General features: G+C 36.4%; 1 protein-coding gene across 13 annotated transcripts in view; it reads right to left on the bottom strand.

Annotated features, from left to right (window-relative positions):
• Positions 1–21,879, bottom strand: part of LRRC4C (leucine rich repeat containing 4C) — a 551,925-nt gene that overhangs the window by 218,291 nt on the left and 311,755 nt on the right. For all 13 annotated transcript variants that reach the window (XM_068945546.1, XM_009682821.2, XM_068945542.1 and 10 more), the window contains one exon: positions 13,671–13,808. The gene's annotated coding sequence lies outside the window, so the exon portion shown is untranslated. The remainder of the gene's footprint in view (positions 1–13,670; positions 13,809–21,879) is intronic.

Raw genomic sequence — 21,879 nt, forward strand, 5'->3', positions numbered from 1 at the left:
CAGATGCTTTAACACATTTTCAAAACGAGGAAATTCTAAAGAATATGGTGCATCATAACACAGAAACTATATTTGGAAACAAATATTTTCAGAATAAAGCTAGAAAAAAAAACCAAAAACCAGAATTCCCTATGAGCTGAGATATACCTGTGTACTGCACACAACTGTGCAGCTTTGGCTAGCTCAGTGGGCTTGCAGATTATCAGATACAGCAGAATTTAATCTGTATTTATAAATGCCTATGACCTATTACAAATCATGGGCCTGATTTTCAGAGCTACTGAGCCAGTCTCTTCCATTTACTTTACCTGGAGATGTGTGTGCTCTGTCAGCCCTCCCAGAAATCAAAACTCAGTAACTTTACATAATTTTAACGGTGAGATTCTCAGACTTCAAAGGAGCTACACTGATTTATATCAGTTGAGGCTATGTCTGTCATGCTGTATTTCTGACTACTACAGCCTCTTTGCTTACACTGAAACTAGGAGAAAAAAAATTAAGGAGCTAGATAAGATAAATCAAATAGATAAATAAAATAAGTTAGATTATAAGAAAATAAATGATGTTATTCCCAAGCTCTGATTTGACCCAAGACTTTATCAATGTGATAAAAACAAAATAAATAAAACAAAAGTATTACTATTAAATATCTTGTTCCAGAAAAGAGTTCTTTGGAGAACTCAAAATGTGAGTGTACTAATAATCATTCTTCCTGTTTATAGATAGGAACTAAAGTAAAAGAGCTAACTTCTGACAGATTTCAGGACTAGTGACCCTTTGCCATAACCATTAGGTCATCTACTTATGCTGGAACATAACATACCAACTCACTTTCCCTGGAAGCTGACTATATTTAGCACTGAAAAATAAAAAAATAAATTCACTAGATATTACCCTGGAAAATTTTCACAATTTTTGATAAATAAATTATTTGAAGAATAAGTCTCTAAATTCTTTCACCCAGTAATTATATCACAATCTCCCTGTGATTCATGGCATTAGTGGCATATTACTGACTTCAGTTTGGTATGCACATCTGTCTAAATGTCATACAAGCAGTCAAACCTATATTCCTACATGTATGAACAGCCCTGAAGAGATCAGAGGTAGCAGCTGTCCCTGTCCCTGTATATAAGTAATTGATGAGACTGGAAGCACCTCTCCTTCCAAGGAAGAGAAGGGAAGAAGCTCTGTTACTGCTAACAGCTTCTCCATTAACTCAGGTATAATTGCTGATCCCACTGTCTTTACACCGCACAGCCACAGGTGCTGGAAGCAATTCTTTGGTGAATGCCTAGGAGGGCTTCTAGGCAATCTTAATTGCTACTACATAAATGTTTGTGAAGAGAGGGGAGACACTGTTGACATTGACACTTTGAGGTCAGGCGGCGATCAGGTTATAGGCTGCCCCCTCTGCAGGGGAGTGAGCTTGGGAGCCTGTCTTCCCGCCCTCTGATCTGCTACCCAAGGATCCCTTGCTGCTCAGTACTCTAACACATGGAGCATATGTTGTATGCCTCTCAATTGCCTGAAGGTCGGAAGGGCTGGCCATCACTGCAATAGGAACTGCTGGGAAGTTCAAAGTTGATGTGTGCTGCTCTCAATCCCAGGACTGCTCCTGCACTCCAGAAAACGAATGCGCTTGTGCACTGGCGTAAGATTTGTTCTATTGGTCGGACATGCACTTATTCTGCTAGACCAGTTCTGCGCAGCTGGCACACGAGAACTGTGTGCACTAATGACAGATACAGCTCCTCTGTGCAGAGAATGCTTTCAGGTTGGGTATCTACATTTCACTGAATGAGAAAGAGGGGATCAGGAGTTTTATGTTTTCCTTCACTTTATATTCCTTATCAGGAGAGTAAATCCTCCACTTTGTCAAGTTTCTAGAACTCTTTCCCTTAGCTATAAAGGGAGATAATAAAGAATTAGAAGAATTCTATGGCAGATTAACCAGCTCTCTGAATTCACCATCTTATCTTTATTAGATCTATTTCCCTTCCTCATCCACTCATCCAGGAAGAGCAAATGAGAGCCCTAATTTTCAGAGAGGTACTGGACTCAACTTTCTCACTCTCATACACACACGTGTATGCGTGCATACACACAAACACCGAATTTCCCAGCTTCTCTAGAAATGGCTCTTGGTTGTTACAGCTCTCAGTTTCCAGTGATGACTCCTATCCAGCAGCTTCTAAAATTATCTTCAAATTGCATGACTACGCAGTGGCCAGACGTCAGAATCACGTTAGTTTTTCATTATACAGGTCCAATACCTGTTACCATCCACCACCAGTATCCCTAGATCACTTATTTGTTTAACATGTAGCTTCTAGCCATATCCAATCTCTCCTCATTTTCCCACTTACTCTGACTTCACTCCCCTATGGTGCATGTTTATATTCAGAAGTGTTTAAATTGGCTGAATCAACTCTAATTTCTTTTGGGTACCATCTATCTAATTTATCTCACACCGCATGAAATGACTGTGTGCTTTATCTACATTAGGAAAAACAGAGCAAAAAAATACACAAACATTGAGGTATATTTTCAGAAGTTCAGTTACCTAAGTGTACTATAAGTAGAAAAAAGGTTTTCTCTTTATATACGATATGAAATCATAAAACTGCTTGTTAGAGGGTTTACCAATTGTGTTTCCATGTTAAAGACTAGAAAATTCATCTCAGAAATGACTTAACCCTTTTTGGGTCTGCAAAGCTAGCAATTTTAACAACTTGAGTCAACAGACTTGAGAATAGATATCTATTTTAAGCACAGATAAACATATAGGCATGTGAGCCTTACCAGTTGGTCTTTAGTGCTGCTTCAGTCGATGACTCATTTATTCTGTAGGTAGAAATAAGTATAGCTAATGAGATCACAGAAACCTTCTGACAGTTTTGATGTGAATACAATCCCTATATTAAGAACAGTGTGTGGAGGAGTAAAGAGGGGGATGTTCTCACTTGTTATTTGAAATGAGTTTGGTGGATCTCAGCACTGTTCATAGCAGACTGATGTTCAGAAAAATCACCATCAACACTCAAATTAAAACTCGCACCATTCTTGGCAATACTAGCAAAACTTAGTGATTAAATGGGTGCAGTAACACCAGAAAAGGCCTGCAATGCATTTGCTTAAGGGAAAGCATCCTGGGAAGTTTGAAATCAGTCCCTTCTGTGCAGTGAACCTGTGGTCAAGCCAACATTTTTAATCACAAATAATTTTAGTTTTCAAAATGTATATAGTAAATTCTCAGCAGGGTTAAATCTGTGCTGCTCTACTGACTTCAAGAAAGCGATGCTAATTTTCATAAGCTGAAAAATCACTTCTAGTTTTCCAAAACTTCTCATGGCATTCCTTAAAAGATATTTGTGGCTTACTACTACTAAAACTTTGGCTATGCCAAATATTCAGTATCTTTCCCTCAGAGTAGACAACAGGAAGGATTTCACTAGGCAAACCAAGACTGGAAGCAACTACTAAATTTTGCTTGCATTACCTGCAGTGGGATTTATTTCATCTAAGTTTAACTATCTAGAAGTTAGACAGCAGCCCTGAAACTACATACCGAGGCAGGCTTTATGCTTATTTGGCAAGAACAGATACCTCTCTAAAGGGCCATTCAACCCATTAAAGCCAATTTCTCTTTCCTGCCTTCAGAGAACCTGGGCAGCAGAGCTACCATGGCATGGGTACTGCTGAGGGATATACATCTCCATGGAAGGAGCTGTGAAGCTAACATCACAGAGCTGCTCAGGAGCCCACTTTCACTCCCAGGCTTAGCCCCATCACCTAGCAGGGAAATGAGAACTCTTAAGAAGCTGTTATCACCCCCTACCTACAAACTACTTCCCCTCCTCCCAGTTTTCTGAGGTATGCGGTACGTACCTTGGAGCTGCCAGCCATACAAAGACTTTGGTATGTAGATCATAGATCAGAAAATTCGTGACTCCTGCTACAGATCATGTGACTTTTTCAAACCATTTATTTCATGTTATCACTATCTGCAATGGCAAAATAACAGAGCAGCAATACTGCTGCATCTGACAGTAGATCCTCCTCGGCTCTGAAAGTAAAGGGAGGCTAAACGTAGAAAAAAAAGTATTATAAAGTTGTATCTTCCACAACCTTCAAAATGTTACAAAAAGACCAATAATGCAAGTGAAAATTTTAATGTAATGCAGACTTTGTAGGTTGAGATGCATTAAACCAATTTTCCTTCTCAAAGCTGATTACCCTTCCTTCTTCCTATGGAGCAGCAAGAGATAGACCTTTTCTTGTGTGCAGAACATAGGAGTTTTTAAAAGCATCATTAATTTTTCTGTATCCGTACACAGTAACAATAAATCAGAAATATTTTCCACCAGCAGCATGTGTCTAGGAGGAAGAAACTTTCTAAGCTCTCTCTGGACAGAAATAGGAATAGGACTGAAGACACCTTGGGCAAATAACACAGACAAACTGATCAGCCCCAGCATTTGTAAGGATATAACAGCATTTAGGTTAGCTAGGTTGTTTATTAAGCTAAATCTATGGGTTCAGTAAAACCAATCCTTAATTTACATATCACAATGTTTACATTTCTAATGCGTAAGAACACGCAAGTTCAAAAGGTGACAGACACCTTTCCTTTCTTTCTCCTCATGATACCTGCCTGTTACTCTGGAGTCTTAACATTAAAATACTGTTATACATACACACAGGCCCCAAGTAACTACACTCAATTTCAGAGTGGGTTCTTGTTTCCTTGCTTCAGAGGATGCTAGATAACTGAAGGCATTCTAATCCAATGAGAGGGCAATTCCTCAAAGCACTAAAATGCTAATAAAAAAATAATACTGACTTGGCTCTACCTGGAGAATTTCAGGAAGATGCTTGCTTGTCTAATTTATCTAAGTAATTCCTGAAGTGAAACTCTACTGCAAGGAAGCATGCTGCTAATTCAACAAACTGCCTTTCAAGAATGAACTAAAATGCCTCTGGTAAAATCTTACTCTGTATCTTTCCTACTTTTCTCAGTTTTGCTCAAGCTGACTATGTTTTAACAAATCTCAAAAACCTCCAAGAATTCAGTGAAATAGGATATGAGTAATCAAAGGATCACCTCCCTGTCCTGCCCCAGTCTCACACATTTCATGGACTAACATGGCCAAGTAACCGAGGAACAAATGCCATAAGAATATTCCTTACAATCAACAGAGCGGGTTTGATTAGGCACAACCTCAAGGAAAAATCTTGTGAAAATTAGCAATTCAGAAACCACTGTGCCTCTTCCCACAAAACTACAGATATAACAAAGTATACTATTTTTTCTCTCTTTTTTCAACACAATTCTTTAGCTGTTACATCCTTTCTTTAGTCACTTGCTAGCTACACTAAGTTTCTCACTACTGCCTTCATGCTGCTGTGCAAAGTACCTGCCACACTATTAATGTTCTGCAAATACTGTAAATAAAAAGAATAATTTTATAACAATAGGTTATACAAAATAAAAAGCTTTTTGTTCTTGATTCCTTGAGGTACACAGTGTGATAAGTAACAACCAGGGTTGGGAAACTGCACTGGTTTACACACAGCTGCACAGAGACTATGGTGGCCTTTCTTGGGTAAGATGGTGGATGGGCTTAGTGCATCACTGTGATGCAGGCCTCATTTCACTTAAGGTAAATGCCCACTCAGCTTCATAAGCAATGTAAGGTTTTGGGTAAAAGCCATGCAACTGAAATGCTCCAGTCATAAGAGGAAGAGCACTTGCACTGGAAGTGTGAGTTACTCCAAGCAGCCCTTCAGCCCTGATAGTAAAGGTCTTCTCCAAAGGAAAAAAAAAAAAAAAAACAATAAATGCCCGCTGATTCTTTGAGCTACACAGCGAACCTGCTAACAAATATGCCATTTAGTGTTATACACCATTCAGTGCCAAGTCATATTTTCAAAAACATTTGTGTTTACTGTCAGCCTAATAAGTGTTCTCCTCTCCTTACCAACTAAAAGCAAGTTTTCACTTTTAAAATTTAGTAAGTTCTAGTTACAAAGACATTTCAAATTAGCCTCCTAGTTTAATATATATAACATTTTACAGCATAAGAGAATAAGCAAAAAAACACATCTCAATCATCAGTAAACAAAAAAAAATGGAGATAACGTTAGCAGGCTAGAGTAATTTGTTGTAAATACATATTTAGAGTCCCATAAACAGCTATCGTTGAAGGAAGAAAGTATTCTTTAATGGAAAATAGGAGGTTTACAACCAGCATACTCTACCTGACCTAGGCAAGTGCCTGCAGATGAAAAGCTGGATTGAGTCCACAGTCTTTTCATAAATCACGTACATCTGGTTTGAAGGACAGATGGCAAAGAGAACAAGAAGCTGGATGCTTATCATCAAATGAGACTGCATACAGTGCTGCATTTGATAAAAACACAGTAAGATGACTTTCCCACATTCTTCTCTCCCCCTTCCTATCTTACTTTTTTATTGTTTAGTTATATAAAGTATGCACTTTGCTAGGTCTACAGCCTAGTACAGTTGCTGCAATAATCTCATGAGTGATCTTCCCAATAGCATTGGCATTTGTCCACAAAAACAACGTTTACTACAGTTTTACCTTCCCTATTTATTTTTACAAACCGATATACAAAGCTAAACTTTCTATGACTCAAATCTATAAAGGCTAGAAGCGTCTGAGAATTTCCTATTAATGCAGTTGCTAAAGAATCATACGCTCATCTGATACCATCAACTATTGCTGACACGGAATCCTAACTATACTGAACTATAAGTAACACTAATTAACCAGCAAAAGGAGGAACCAGATTAATAATAATACTAAACTATAATACAAGACTGTATGTTAATAGTAGAATAATAAAAAATGACATTCTCAAGATTTCACAAATAATTTGGTGATAGATTGTTTAAACATGGAAAGATTAATGAATTAAAATTTTACAGCAGAAAACTGGAAGGTAGACAAATAGATTAGTGGATGATAGAAATATTTCTGTAAATTTAGAGTAGAGTAAATTTACAGAAAAACAGAATTCCCTGAATTTACTTCAGTAATTTATTTTATATTCTTGTTATCAATTTATTGCTGTTATTCAATTACCTGTTCACTAAAAGTATGAATCTAAGTTTCATGTTTGCTGATTTCCACAATGGCAGATTAAAAGCACAATTTTATAGTAAATGTTAGAAGATAATTCACTGTCCATCCTTGCTCTTCTTTAAATATCATCCTTTTATTCATCTGGCCAAAATAAATACAGGTAGGCAAGACCAAATCTTCACTAAGAATCTTCAAAGTTACAGGGTAAATTTGCTCAAACTGTCCACACATTGTTTCCTATATTGTCGCATGGTATCTTGTACTAAGCTTCTCGTTTCTTAGGGGGGAGGGAAATTGCAGTACACTCCCACAGCTCATAGCCTTGTAGCTATCATATAGTTAGTTCATAGCTAACCCAAAACAGTGGGAGTCAATGAGGTGCTTCCTGCTGAGCAAGCCTAAGAAAAATTACACGGTGGATCTTGCTGAAACCTAATCCAAAAGAATGGTCTTAGATTGGAGAGTTATACCGGACTATCAATAAACCTTTGAGGATTCTATTTTGAACTCTAAATGGAAGTATCAATATGATAATCTGTCATTATATCATCAAATTCCCCAAATTAAAGCAGTCTGCACAGTTTATGTGAAAATCGCATTTACAAAAACTCCATCCTCAGCAATGAATAATAGTGATACTAATACTGATGATGGCCACGGTAACAAATTTTTTCCAAGCTTCAAGGTACAAGGTCTGCACCTTGTAACACAAGGGACAGACCAGCGCTGCATCGTGCTAGCTTTTTACAAATATACGTGAACAGGATTGCAAATGCTGAGGGGCAAATACATAGCAATATGGCAGGCAAAGAATGAGCGGTTACTGATCTAGAGAAGTGTTTTTTTCAGCACATCAGTAGCCTGCACACAGCAAAAAAGTATTAGAGACACCACAGAAAGAAAAGCTGTGAGGAGAGCTTTTCAAGTAGTCTGCTCTGAAGACTTCTATAAGGAACTCAGAGAATAAATTTCCCAAGAAGCAACCTCATGCTAATAAAAAGGGCATCTTAAAAAGTAGTGAATTATTACTGGTAGTGCAGGAGTAAACATTTACAAGCAGAAGACAAGCTTATGTTTAACAGAGAGACAAATACAGGAACAGTGTTCAAAATAAAGGTCAGTATGGAAAATCAAATAATTTGCCAGCATTATTCTCACATGCATTTTTCAAAAACAAAGAATTTTTTTGAAATAATCACGATAAACACTACTGTGAGGCTGGACAAGAGTGGTAGCTGAATAAATAATAGGAAAGGCCATAGGCAGAGACTTTACCAGCCATTGATCCATGACAGGAAGAGAAGAAAATATGATTTTATCAGGACATATTTTCAAAAAAAGAGGAAATTTCTGCTCAAAAGTGATGGAGAAGGTCTTCAGGGAAGATTATTAAAAAGGCAGTTGTAAAGAAACTGATTAGATTTATTTTATCATTCAAAGATAAATATTTGACTGAAAAAATATTTTATTATAGCAATTTTTTAATGCTGTTAATGATAATTTTCTGATACTAGTGGAACTTTTTGCATATCCACAAGCATGAACAGCAGCATTCATATATGTATATATAAATATGTGGGCTACGCATCAATTCATACCTATACTTCCAAAATCAATTATGATAGGAAAATAAATAAAGAAATAAGAATATAAAGCATTAGACTGGCAAAAATAGGCACTGAAAAACTGGTTATCCATGCACAGAATAGTTAATGGTCGTGCTAATTTCTGTTATGCTTTCTTCTGCCTACATGTCTTAACACTTGTCTGGTCGTATCAACACCATAACTTTATTTCCATTTCTACCTTCTGAAGATACTCTTAAACACTAAGATACTCCTAAAGGCTAAGAGCATGCCAGATACACTTAGAGGTAACTTGTGAATAAAGATAAGTTTTGCCATATGAACATCCATCAATCAGAACCTGGAGTGAACACCACTACCTTTTTGAAAGAGATGGAAGTAATTTTCATAATTCTCTGTATGAAATGGAAAGAATAATCTAGACGGAAAAAGGTAAGTTTCCAATTACTGCATAGTTCAAGTAATCATTTCTTAACACAGAATCTCCTTAAACACATGATCATTTAAAAATATACTTCTCCAGAAATATATTTTGTTTATTACAGCACCATCCGTATTGGAAAATATAGGGAATTAATTCCTGAAATTCTGAGTGCCTTAGCTTCTGTTGACTTTGAATTTGCTGGAAATTAGGTCAGTAGCTCAAAATCATAACCTCCCTAAACTAAAACATCCTCCTAGAAGAGCAAACCATTGGCTTACGCTAATAAAAAGGTTTTTTTCTTCTACTTTACTCTCGAGACCTCATAGTCCCTGGCCCAGACAGGATCCTTTTTTACAGTTAAAGAAATGGATGAGCCTACTGAGGTTTTACTGACCCAATAGGCTCTAAAAAAAATCCCTGATGATTCTTGGCATTTGCTATCACTTATGACCTTTATTTTCTAGGAAGGATTATTATTACCTCCCTGCACTGTACGTTTCCCTACAGGATATCACCAGCCATATGTCAGCCTTGCTCAGTGGCTCCCATATACAGCTTGAACAATTCTTCACAGACTCCTAGAGTTCACTGAGAATTACGTACCATTTATTTCTGTAGCGATTCCTAGCTGTTTTCTATTAAATGTAGACTTCTGTTATAGAGTTCGGTGTGCATTTACATATATAAAGTACAGATACTTATTGGTATCAGTAAGTTAAGAGTGCTTACTTTTCATTAAACCATGCATATTGAGCCAAATATACGAACTAAAACAGTTTATCTTTAAAAGACCTTTCTAGACTTGCAACTAAAAATTCTACTATATATAATTTTGTGAGATGTTACTATGATAATACACTTGCCATGAACCTTTGATGCTGTCTCCTCACCTATACTTTGCTCACTAATTCATCTGCATAGTCACTACTTTTGTCTCCTAAACCACTGCGGAGATTCATATTATTTATTTTATGTTAGTAATTTTAATCCTCTGTCCCAGGACGTGAGAAATATTCACTCCTGAATCTGGAAGTTTTGATATCCTATAATTTTGCAGAGCTGGAAATATGAAGCTTTATGATGAAAAGAGAGAAGAAATAAAAAACATAAAAAGAAACAAGAAAAAAAGTAATTATCCATTTCATGTGACTTCTAGAGGGTCTAAAATGGAAAAGCAATCCATAGGCATACAGATAAGAGAAATCATATTCATGAAATTATTTTGCTACTTGATATGTTACACTTCGAGATGGGGCGGGGTATCTATCATAAGGCTAACTTTTTTTTTCCAGTGTGTGGTGAGAGAGTTGTAAATGAAAGAAGGGGAGTGTTATTAAGAATTGTAAAAGTTTTTAACTTATATCAGTACATTCAGTAACTGGCTTTAGCAGTACTGATCATTTTCTCAAGTAATGTTATTTTTTTCCTCGTATATGCAAATTTGAAAATGTTCTTCCATAATAACAGTGTCAATTCAATCTATATCCATCCACAAGGAGCTGAAACTATAGGAAATTTTCAGTACATTTCATCAGCAACATAATGATGTAGCTTTATGGGGAAACTGTACTTGTGGTGGCAGGGGAAAGGGAGAAGAGAAACGGTCATATTAGTCACAGAATTGTTTGCTTAGACAGCAAGACAATCTTGTCCACACCTTGAATCAGAAATAGAGCTATCCTTCAACTTCCTGTACTTCAGCTAAGACATAACACTGACAGATTCATGCTAAATATTTCAAAATCACTGTGGGAAATGAGACAAATAGTTCTCATTAATTTCAACTGGAATTGTGCACTCAAATTTTCATTGTACACTCAAATTTTCACCTGTGAAAATTTCCTCTTTTAGCACTTTAAAAATAGAGTCAGGGCTATGTGGAGAACAGGAGGGATGAAAAATAGTGATGCCAATGTGATTTCTGTCACTCTAGTTGTTTTCCTCCAAAAGAACTATTTTAAGCAGTATTTACAAGATACACTTTAATCCAATATACTTTTACATATTGAGAGACATTTCTGTCATCTTCTAGATACAAGTCTTATAGCCACATTCTTCATATAAGTGAAATGAAATTCAATATTCAAAGACCGTGTAAAATTATCAGAATTCCCCTGTTTTCAGATTTCATTGCAATTCAAATACAGACCAAGTTTGCTAGAGATTTTTCAAGCCATATTGAGGAACACGGATTCACTGGCAAATTACACCTCTGAGTGGGAAGGGGACCCATAGGGAAAAGTTTAACCATAAATTTATGATGTCAGATGGAGCAGGGTAAACTATTACGGTTCTGGACACACTTCTACTTGCTTGAATCAAACACCTCCAAGCGCTACTAAGACAGTGCAGATTCAAGGGAACATAAACCTACAAACTTTTCAGTGAAATATGCGAGTAACAGCAGTGACCTACTCCCAAGCAGAAAGCAGCTCAGTCTTTCTATGGCTGAAGGGGAGAAAGTAGTCAATATTAACTGCAAGAGTTGACATGATTTACTGAACTACTTGTTGGCAGTAGCTCACTTCCATGAGAACACTGAACACTTCCAGCCATTGATAAGAGCTAATTCTAACTTCATCCTTCTGGAATAACAACTGTTCCTCTACAGTGTCACATAAGATCACACAGAAACTGCTTGATCCAAAAGGGGACTGCACTTTCAAAAATTTAAAAGAATGTTTGTACTAGCTTTTTCCTTTCACCATTTAGACTTCTGCCCTTTGCTTTCTTTCCCCTCCATTACTCTCATGGTTTTAATTCCAGCTTCTAAGTTTGAGTAAGTATCAACTAATACTGAAGTTAAATAATATCAGCATTCTAATATTGAAATATTTCTCGCCTAAGAATAGAAGCTGTTGATAAAACAGTCTCTTAGATTTCATTAGCTGGTTAGAAAGCCATGAATCCTTAGAGCATATTAAATTGATTACCAATTCTTAAGCTACAGAGTATCTACAATATATTTTCATTAATATATTACGGTGCATTTGGGGGAGTACACTACCTGGCTTAAAAGTCATTAAGAATTGAGTAACTGCTTTCAACTGATATTTTGTACTTGAAGTCTACAGAAGCTGCAAGCATAATACCTTTTCCCACAGTGCATTGTTCCTCATACAGCTACTTGCGAAAAGCTCTAAGGAAAATCTGCTGATGTAGAGGAAGTCTGAGAGGACACAGGTTCAGTACATTCAATTAGTTACCCAAGCAGTGTGTGAAATTTTGAAAATAAAAGGTATTGACATATCATCTGTTGGGGGCTGATAACAAAGGTTGTTTGGAATATTAGCCTTCACGTCTCTTGAGAAAGGTTAGTTGTCCAAACTCTGAGATTCAACATAAAATTTGACCTGTAGGAGCAAAATGCCTAGGGCACATTGATTTATCTTCTTAGGTGAGGGAATAGAAAGATATAGCTCAGTCTAAGGGCTTTTGAGATATGTTTAGAAAGATTTGCTCCATTGAAAACAGCTTTCAGATGGGCCACAGAAAGGAGCCACATTTTACTTTTTGAGGAAAGTTCTAAATCACTTCTTTTTCAGAAGATATGAAAATGCTCAAGTTTTAAAACTTCTGTTCCCTCAAGTTAAACCTCCTAAAGAGGAAGTTACTTTTTGTTGTTAAAAATGAAGGGATACAGTTAAAAACTCCTACTGCCAATGTATAATAATGCAGATGAGCAGTTTTTGCATTTTTATTTCTATTACAATACAACTTCTTTAAACATTGTGATATTTAAAGTTAAGATGCCCATGAAAAAAATGGCAGCACCATAATAAGTGTTTTTATTGCACACTATTTTGAATGCTATAATTTTGTCCAATATATGCTTTCACATACTGCCTCTCAGAGCTTACTAGTAGATAGTAAAGTTTGGTTGATCCTGAAAAACCAACAAACCCTCTACTTGAGCTGAAGAAAACAAACAAATTAGCTATTCTAATACCTCCCTGCATCATTCATGACAAATCTGGGAATTTCTCAAATTTTCAGAAAATAATAATTAGGTAATTAGGTGCTATAAACATCATATATGCCGTTTGTACTTCCTCAAGCAATCTAAAACCCATACATTTCATGTAGAACTTTATGGAATGTTAATTGCTGCAGAATTCTCTTCTGCAGTATAAGACAGCAATCCTAAAATATATTTTTAAAATACATTTCTGTAAGTCTGACAGAAAACGTCTGTCAATTGTATGTCTGTACACAGACATACAATTTGAGGAGTTTTATGCATTAGCAAAAAAAATTCCCAATACTGTCAGTAAACATATACAAGAATTCCCTAATCACACCTGAGGCAGTAAGACACATATACATAAATGAGCAGAATTCTTCCTAGCAATAGATAGTCAATAGATTGGCAATAGGATTTCCCAAAGAGAAGTGGTAGTAATAGAATAAACATCCATGCTATAGGGCTATCTTTAATTCTTTTTTCTAAGGAGAAGAGCATGAAGGACCGAACACAAAATCATATGTGATTACATTAAAAAAAAACAGATGAAGCAGCCAATAAAAGGGAAGTGATTGGCAGTTTACCTGTCTTCAGCAATTCATGGTACAATTAATTATCCTTCATGCCAAAGTGCAGTCCACTTATTTTCTCAAATAGCATGCCATGTCTTAGGATTTTTCCATATTAACAATCTCCACTGGACGTTCCTTTTTTCTTGCAACCTGCATGCATTGGGGGGGAAAAAGATAACATTTTATTGTGTGGTGTTTCTCATGCTGCCAGAGTACCATATCATGACATGCTTTATAATACCCATATTTAGAAATCTCATGACTCAGTAATGAAACAGAGGTACCTCTAAAGTACAAGTACTTAATATTTCTTATGCAGAATATCTAAAAATTCAATTTAAAAAGAAAGAAAATAAAAGAACTCCTTTGCTTTTGCCTGTAAGTTATATTTTGTTCTGCTTATCTTCATACAAATATTAATAACAACAAATGATATGGAACTTGTTCTTAAGACACCACAGAACACCACAGCTGTCTATGGTACAGCTATTATCCCATTTATCAGATGAAACATCTGCCCACCATAGTACCAAGTCACATCATGACTCAATGACGCAGAAAAAAAACTACAAACACTGTCTTTTTCTAAAGGGTACACACTGAAATGTTGGATAGTGTTCTTTTTTAATGAATGAACTTATGCTTTATACCATTTAACAGGAACTGTACATTTGGCTATGCCAGGCACCTATGAACCTTTCTTTATGCAGAAACAATCTAACACAATACAGCTACTTCCTGACGTGAATTAAAACCTAGGTATCACTATGACATATACAGATCTTAACTGCAGATCTGAACAAATTGTTTTTTTATTTATTTCCCCCTATAGGGCAATCTTTTCAGCATTCTGCTTCCATTGTGGTTTTATATATATATACATATAACTGTTGTTAATGGTCTCACACGTTACAATGATTTCATTAACCTGAAACTATTTCATGTTATTCCATGGAAGAACACAAAATTCAAAGGCAGGCATATGCTGTGTAAACCTATTTTAATTTTGCACATTATGCAACTGTCCCAATACCAAATATTTCTACCTAGCAATTACATTTCTCTTGTTAAGTAAAAAAAAAAAAAAATGACTGGTAGTAAATATATTGATGAATCCTAATAATCAACAGAACACAAATGTATGGTATCTAGCAAGTTCAGGCAAAACTCAAATCCTTCTATAGAAAAGATGGTTAGTATAAGTGACTGGGATTTCAGGACGCTCATTTCTTCTATGTTTGAAGGCAACATCTGAAGGAAAACTCAAGGACAAAAAATTGGTAGCATTCCTTTATAACTAATATTGACCTTAATTTGAGATACTATAATATTTGCATTGTTTCCTTTTGAAATTTCAAGAATTGCAATGCTCTTCACTAACCAGTGTATATCATATCTCATCAATTACATATAATCCTTCTGAAAAACTGAAAATGATCCATCCAGTTAACATGCAGCACAAAAACTAAAAGATTTTTTTGAACACATAAATCATCTGTTTTCTGCAGTGATTTTGCATCCTGAAGAACAAGATTTGATTATTATCTGCTTTTATTAATTAGTGTGATCCAGTGCATTTACTAGTTAACTCGAATAAAATTATTCTATGGCTATATTTTGGGTCCTGCTGACTGATTTCCATCTACAGGAGAAAAAATAGCCTCAGCATCTAGAAAAACAATAAACCATTACTTAAAATTTAACTGCTGAGCAGAAGACTACAGAAATAGTCTAACAGGTTCTTACCATCAGAAAGAACTTCTGCTTGGGCCCAGATATCAAAAACAAATATATTCCCCATCAAATTTATAGAATATAAAATTAAAAACAGAAACATATATATAATTTTATATAACATATATTAATAAAAATATGGAAAATAAAATACAATTTTTAAAAATAGTTATTCTTTAAAGTGGAAAAAATTCCCCTTATACATACACCTACACCACTGACACATTATCCATCTTCCATACAAACAAGAAAAAACAGGCAAAAGTAGACGCAAGAGACAAAAATGCATCAGCAATATCCACAGTCACAGATTACACCACAGTGTACCTTACTATTATATAAGGGTAAACAACAGAGTTTACTACTGTTCCAAAACAAAGATTTTTCCAAGAACTACTCAGTAGAAAGTAAATTTACTCCTGTGCTGCACGACGATCAGAATTTGTCCTCACATTAGTACTAGAGTTATGAGAGCCAGTTTGTCAAAAGGGAACATTGCATCTTGCAGTAATGCTTTACTAAATTTTAAATGGACTTCAAATATTTCATCTGCCATAGTATTTTCTCTCGGTTGTTTTAAATTACCTTTGGCAACTGCATGGAAATGAATCAGATGGGATCCCAGTTTCCAAACCAGATCACATACTTTCCCTCTTTACACAGAGATAGTGAATATTATTCTATATCTACAGAAATCATTGCCACTTAACATTAAAAGTGTTAAGGTATTGCTTGAAGGAAGACCTTTCTTAATCTGTCCCATCCTGATAGTTCCATTTTTAACATATCACAAACCTAATTAGCACTCAATAACCTAGATTTATCAGTACAACAACACCTGAAAGCTGGTCAAAATATTTCAGCAACAGCACAGAATTCACATATACACATACACTGTATATAGCCGTAACTACCAAATAGTCATCATTCAGTTCCTGTTCTGCTTTCAAACAACACTGATAAGATAGCGACTCTGAATGCTGAGGTTCAGTTCCTAATTCAGCTACACATTTAAACAGGGTCACAAAAGATTAGAATAGGCATTACACGCAGAAAAGTATTAAGCATATGAATGTTTCAGGCTCTGTTTTCCCTTTGTAAAACGGCAAGAGCAATTCATCATATCATTGACTTAAACTTATCTTTTTATACATAAACAATGGACAGAACTGTTTGTGCAATGTATGTAGCAGAGATAGCCTGACACTGATGCTTTCATAATAAAAGTAATATCAACAGTAATCTGTTTACAGTTAAGCAAGTATTAAAACAACAACTAAGGAACCATCTGAGGTGTAAATATAATAATATATACGGCTAGTTAGCAAATAATTTTCATTTCATATTTAGGAATCACAGAATCATAGAATCATTGAGGTTGGAAGAGACTTCCTGACACCATCTGGTCTAACCCCCTGCTCAAGCAGAGTCACCTCGAGCAGGTTGCCCAGGGCCATGTCCAGTCATGTTTTGAATCTCTCTCCAAGGCTGGAGACTTCACAATAATTCTGGGTAACCTGTGTGCCAAAGTTTGGCCACCATCACAGTGAAAAAAAGTTTTTTCTTATGTTTATATGGAATTTCCTGAATTTCAATTTGTGCTTTTTGCCTCTTGCCCTTTACTGGGCACCATCAAGAAGAGTCTCACTCAGTCTTCTCTACTCCCCTTAGCAGGTATTTATACTGATATACTGATAAGATCCCCCCCCAAACCACCTCTTCAGGGCAAAGAGTTCCAGCTCCCTCCGTGTCTCGTATGGCAGATGCTCTAAGCCCTTAATTATCTTTGTGGCCCTTTGCTGGACTTGCTCCAGTATGTCCATGTCCCTCTTGTACTGGAGAACTCGGACCTGGACCCAGCACTCCAGGTGTGGCCTCACCAGTGCTGAGTAGAGGGGAAGGATCACTTGCTGGCAACCCTCTTCTTAATGCAGCCCAGGAGGCTGTTGGCCTTCTTTGCCAGAGGGATGCATTGCTGGCTCATGGTGAACTTGTTGTCCAGCAGGAACCCCAGGGCCTTATCTGCAAAGTTACTTTCTAGCCAGTCAGCCCCCAGCCTGCACTGGGGCATGGGGTTATTGCTCCCCAGAGGCACGATTTTGCACTTCCCCTGTGAACTTCATAAGATTCCTGTCAGCCCATTTCTCTAGCCTGTCAAAATCTCTCTGAATGGCAAAACCACCATCTGGGGTATCAAACAAATTCATATCCTCCCAATTTTGCATCATCTGAAAGCTTGCCTAGGGTGCACTCTGTCCCATCACGCAAATCATTAATGAAGATATCCAACAGTATTGCCCCCACTACTGACCCCTGAATATATTACTACTAATTGGCCTCCAGCTGGGCTTCATGCTGCTGATCACGACCTTTGGATCCCAACAGTCTGGCCCTTAAAATCCACCTCACTCTTTACTTATCTAGTCTCCACTTCATTAGTTTGTCTAAAAGGATGTTACAGGAGATAACATCAAAAGTCTTCTTAAAGTCACATCCACTGCTATTCCCTCATCCACAGAGCTAGTTGCTTCATTGTAAAAGGCTATCAGGTTGGTCAGGCATGATTTCCCCTTTGTAAACCCATGCTGACTACTCCTAATCACCTTCTTGTACTTCATCTGTTTGGAAATGGCTCCCAAGAGGATTTGCTCCATCACCTTCCCAGGGATCAAGGCAAGCCTGATTGGCCTGTAGTTTCTTGGACCCTCTTTCTAGAAGACTGCAGTGATATTTGCTTTCTTCCAGTCATCAGGAACCTCCTCTGATCACCGCAACATTTCAAAAATAATCAAGAGTGGTCTCGCAATGACGTTGGCCACATCCCTCAACTGGTGGGTGTTTCCCATCAAGTCCCATGTCCCATTTGCTTAAATATTCCCTAAGCTGATCTTCCTTTATCAAGGATAAGTCTTCCTTGCTCCAAACTCTCCCGCTGGTTTCGGGGTCTGGGACCCTGCATTAATAAAATCTAATATGACAACCAATGGAACTTACTGTAAATCTACTAATGAGCTTCTATGTCACTGTATATCCAGCCACCCGGCCACATCTAGGCATGCTACCAAAAAAACCAAAAAAATCATGAAAAGGTTTTTGCTTTATTACAAATCTTCACCTTTGTAAGAAATTAGTATCTTTCTTCAGAGAAGGACTGAAATACAAACTACACATAGTATTAGAAAATACTTGAAACTATAAAATAGTAGTGGCTAGTCACTTAAGCTCAGGACCCACAAAGAACAATTTCTGCACCACTTCTTATGGAACAAGGAGGGAACTGTCCCACCTTGAAAAGAAAGTGCATTCTCACTCTTCTTTCCAGTTTAATCATCAAAGAAGAAACATTCTTACTAAGAAAACATAAGGTCATTCTGAGTTTCTGTCCCTTCCTTCTCCTGCATCCTGATTCCTTTACGAATGCCTTCAGCCTCAAGATCAAACATGAAACTCAGCACTATTGAGGTGCCCTATTAATTTTCAAAGCAGCACATCTTTTGATATACACAGAAAAAATGTATTTGAATGTTGAGCTCTCTAGACCAAACTCCATGAAGGCAGCTTTCAAAGGCACCTATAATATATTGAGGAAGTGCTATTAAAGTGAGCATTCAGTTTGTTTTCCTCTCCCGCTCCCACTACCTTTACAGCATCTTATTTCCTAACCATATTGCTGCAATACAATGGCTACTGAAGAAAAGAGTGGTCTTTCACCCATCAGCAGCACATTATTTACTTATTACACCTACCACATTCCACTGTATTTTAACAGCCTGTTGGTGTGTAAAAAGTTTCAAATCATTTTATGACCCTTTAATTTCAGATTCTGATTGGGTTCTGCTTTCTGGTGGTTTGACAAGATGATATCTGTCACTATATTCTATTTTCTGCTTTATAAATGTTATGTCTAAATAAGAATCTGATAAACTCATCTTTCCACTATCTCTACAGCAAAGACTATGTGACTAAGCAAGGATAAACACTCTCATCTATCCTCTTTTTATACTTAAATGAAACATCATATAATACCTTATTTTCATAGTCCCAATCATCTGTCATAGAAATAATAGAGCCAAATTATTTAATGTCACACATTTTTATGGACAAATTAGAAAAAATCCATTGTATTATTCTTTGATGAGTGGTAGTTAGTATTGAATTATTTGAGTTTGCCTTCCCCTTCTGTAGTGTTATGTCTGCATGTGCACCCATTAAGCAAAATGTGTTCTGCCAACATCTGTAGTTACCCAGAAATTTTAAGTAATAAATTTTCAGCATCTTGTGCAGGACATGCTTTTTTTTTTTTTAATGAAGGTTTTATTTACTGTATTTTAAAAAAACTTTAGGTTCCAAAATAGATGAGGTTGAAGTAATGCATTGTAGGAGAGTTGGCTGGATTTATACTTAGGATTTTTACAGAAATTACTCTGTTGTTCTTATTAGGTCAGTAAATCATACAACTTGTTGGCACAGTCAGAGTTGCAGAACTTGTCATAAAACATGCACATATTTCTCTTACTTACACATTGGGGTGGGGGGAATAAAACTTGTTTCCCACACTATAATATTGACAAGGGCTTCTAGTACACCCACTGAAATAAATTCAGTCAGCTCTCAACTAGCTTTTCTTTTAATCTATTTAAAAATAAGAATTTTTCTTTCTGATCCTTATGAGCACAGGAAGGCAAAGGGGAAGGGGAAGGAATGCTGGAAACTTCAACATGACACTCATGCACTCGCACTAAGAAATGCCTTGCATGCACAACCCACTATGTAAGCTTTTATAGATGTAGCTTTCAGCTATGTAGAACTGACTAAATTAATTAAGGGCAGGTTGATAAACCATTTCTTTATCATGGCACAGGATATAGCCCAAACTTTAATCATTTTTTCAAAGACGTTTTCTTATTCTGCCATTGCTTTAAACTGCTTAGAGTTTGGGTGGTAGTTTTGGGCTTTTGTGTTTGTTTTTTTGGTAGTTCTCTATTCTGAATATTACCTTCATTCCCCTCTGACAGTTTCCAACTATACATTTCTTCCAAGTAGAATCTTAGCTATCTCTACATTCCTAACAAAACACAAAATGATTGGCAAGATAACGGCAGTTAACTGCTATTAGCCACCCTTTTGCCATTCATTCTCTGTGTCTGGCATCTGGCGGAGTCATTAACAGCAGCGCAGAATGAATGCCATACAAGCGTACAGAGCAACCAAATCAGAACAGGAGTGCTTTATACTTGCCTTACAGTGGTGTAAAAGAATGCATTTGCTGCAAGTCAAAATTGCTATATTTAATTATGGGCATATCCACTTATAGCCAGGGATGCATTGGCACATCTCATCCAAAAGACAATAGTAGCAGAAGAGGCTCCCCCTCATCCTTGCTGGGGAAGCCTCATGGTCCAAACAAATGGGAAGGGGCACCATCAGCTGATTCAGGGTGCCCTCTCCCAGGCACAAAATTGTCTCAAAGGAAATCTTTCTCACATCATGTTCAAATCTGTCCCTCAGAAGTAACAGAAACAGCTTGAAATGCTGGGGTTTCAAAACAGACAGAAAAACGGGACAGTGCAGCAGAGTTGCTTCTTACTTGCTGCAAAGTTTGAAAGGATGTTTTACATATAAAGCTTGCCTGAAATTCCAATGTATAGATTAATGCTATTTCAATTCAAGTCTCTGTGTATACATTCTATGTCATTTTAACATTGCATTATATTGATTTAAATCATTTTTAAGCCATTGATTTAAGTCATTTTTAGCTGGCTTAAACTAAATCAAAATATGACACTTATTCTGAAATATGAATGTCCACACTTGGGCTTACACTGAAATAACTGAAGATGTGAGTTATTACTGGATTTCTGGACAGATTTATATTTGGACCTAAGTCATGTTCATATACTCTATGATAGATGCTGTTCTCTTAGGAAAAGGCAATACAGATGAATCCCTTTAGCACAGAGAGGGAAAACAAGTTCTAGGTACAGCAAAAAAAGATATATCATGTTTACTATTTATATATGTAAAAACAAAAATTATTTTCCACACTGATGAATTCAAATTAATTCTTTCATCAAGATAGGATGATATTTAGCTGTAGTTAGAATGTATTAAAATAGAGGTGATTAAACCAGAAAGATTTTATATTTAAGTTGCTAAAAAAATAAGCTTCATATTTATTCATTAAAAATTGAACAATCGAAGTCATAGAATTTATTTGTATACGCTTAGAATTTATAAACTTCTAAAAATCTTGCTCTACAGCTAATCCATGTGAGATGGTTATCCTATTATTATAAATATATGTATGTGGATAAACAATATTTAAATAAGTAACATCCTGCAATCAGATTATCCTGAGGTTATGGTAATTGCTATTATATTTTAACAATGTCTTGTAAACAGAATTTCAACCTGGCAGCAGGATGACTTTGTAAAAAGTACTATATTATCCCTCTCTTAGAGCACAACGTGCTCAGAATTAAAGACA

The sequence above is a fragment of the Struthio camelus genome, chromosome 5, assembly GCF_040807025.1.
Source record: "Struthio camelus isolate bStrCam1 chromosome 5, bStrCam1.hap1, whole genome shotgun sequence".
NCBI classification, from domain to species: domain Eukaryota; kingdom Metazoa; phylum Chordata; class Aves; order Struthioniformes; family Struthionidae; genus Struthio; species Struthio camelus.